This window comes from Egretta garzetta, unplaced genomic scaffold (assembly GCF_000687185.1).
Source record: "Egretta garzetta isolate BGI_Z169 unplaced genomic scaffold, ASM68718v1 scaffold112, whole genome shotgun sequence".
In the NCBI taxonomy this organism is placed as follows: Eukaryota; Metazoa; Chordata; class Aves; order Pelecaniformes; family Ardeidae; genus Egretta; species Egretta garzetta.
In genome coordinates this window covers 2377859-2379902 of record NW_009258884.1, presented here as the reverse complement: position 1 = coordinate 2379902, position 2044 = coordinate 2377859, and the positions used below count along the sequence as shown (strand labels likewise).

At 40.2% G+C, this 2044-nt stretch overlaps 1 protein-coding gene across 1 annotated transcript in view; it reads left to right on the top strand.

Moving 5' to 3' along the window:
* The window catches only part of SHPK (sedoheptulokinase), a 10948-nt gene that overhangs the window by 2010 nt on the left and 6894 nt on the right, over nt 1-2044 (top strand). The gene's annotated exons all lie outside the window — the stretch shown is intronic.

Genomic DNA, 2044 nt, shown 5'->3' with positions numbered 1-2044 from the left:
AGTATTATTATACAGAAAATAAATTTTTAACACTGATGTGATCTGTAGGAAACTGTTGCATGTTATCTTTGGTCTTCTGTAGAACAGAATTAACAGAAGAGCATCTTCTGTGGGAATTTTGCTTTAATTACTGGAATTTCAGCTACTGACTATTGTTGACATATTGTTTACACAGATTCGTTGAAGGATTTACTCTTATGAGATCTCTGCAGAGTCAGCACAATTATTAATATAAAGGAGGAGTAACGTATCTGTGGCTTGCTAATTGTTTGTCCATCATATGCTATCAGCTGCCAGTTGAAAGAATGTCTGAATCATGTGAATGACTTTTTTTTTTTTGTGGGGGGGGAATGTTATTCACCTCATAAAACACTTAACTAGCTGTTGCCTGGTATCTCAATACCTTCTAGTGAGTCTACAGTGGCAGTATTAAGCAGTTCTATGTGTGCCTTGAAAAATAAGCTATGCTTGATATTTATGTTAGAATGTGCATAGCAGTAGCTATCCAACAGTGAATATTGCTATGCTGTTTTGAAATGCTGTTTGAAAATACAGTAGGAGAAAAACTGAAGTTCAGTAAACAATGTCTTCAGTCCTTCCCTGCCTCTGCCCTTCCCAGTCTCGAGGCATTTTTTTTTCCTACCAACTCGTAGACTGTCATGTTGCATTCATCTTGCTGCTTGTGCTTCCATTAGTAGGAGCTGAAAAAGCATTATGGTCATGATTCTGAATACTCAGCTGCTTGTAGAATGAAGGGCCAAGACCTCAGAAACAAAATAAACCACAGTGAAGTAGTCACATGAGGCTTTATTGTGCAAATACTCAATCTTTGTGACAGTGAGGATGTTTGAGAAATTCAGGCCTTGGATTGCCAGACCTGTGAGAATGGGATGGATTATCTTCTTGGCTAATGTCCTTTAAGCCTACCGAAGTCTAAGGCTTTCAGAATGTGGTTCCGTGTCTTCTTTCTCTTTACATTATGATTACCTTATGAACAATTATACAAGTCTTATAATAATAGGAGTTATGCAGATTAAGCAAAGTTTATTGTAAACCACAGAACAGATTTCCCAAAAGTGCAGGTTACTGCCCGTCAAAAATTGTCAGGATCTTAATTGCTTTAAAAGACACTATGCTATTCATTACTGGTTGTAATTTTATGTTAAATACTAAAATGATTAGAAAGGAAGAAATCCAAAGGCTGATGGACTGAAAGAGCTGTTGCTTGTTTTCCAGCTGTCCCAAGGGCTGCATAACAAAGCCGCATGGGTTCATGGTAGACATAGGTTCTTATGTCATATTGGTTAATATTTTATTTACTAAAGCCACATGCCACTTTCGTTTCATTTCTATCAAGTGAAAGAGTTTTTTTGTAGACTAAGTGAATCCATGCACTTTGGGACACAAATTACATTTTTAATAGCATCCTTTAGGGTTAGATTTATGGTTAATAATATTTGTTACAATCCATTTAAAACTAGAAAAGCAAACCAATTGGAAACTCCATTCAAACAGACCTGATAGAACAGGGAATTAAGGGAATGAGAAAAAGTATGTGTTTGCTTTGCATGTGTCCCATAGTTCTTCCCAGCTTTCACGGCTGCTTTATACTGTGTGAGTGTAATCTCAAATCCCTCTACCCAGCCCATGAAAGACTCTTTTAGCCATGTTCGTGCTAGTCAGTTAAGCAGCCGGGTCTCTTCCCTGACCTGTAGGGTAGGACAAGTGGCACAGCACAGCTTGAAACTCTGCCCCCATCCCCAGCCAAAAACCAAAAGGTTGCCTCAGTTACAGAGCCAGCTGGAGATAGTGTGCCTGCATTGTGGCCAGGCATTACCTGGGAGAGCCGTAGTTGTCAGAGGCTGAAGCTGTGCTGTGGAGTGCGCTAGCAAACATTGCATGCCTGTGCTTGAGCTCAGCCTCTGCTTAGTTTGCTGCTCTGACAGAACCATATGCTACCTTTGCAGGACTGCTTGTGGTGAGCGTGTCAGGGCAGGAAGCAGTGCGCCGGACCGGAGCAATAGCAGACATTGCTGAGAAGGCT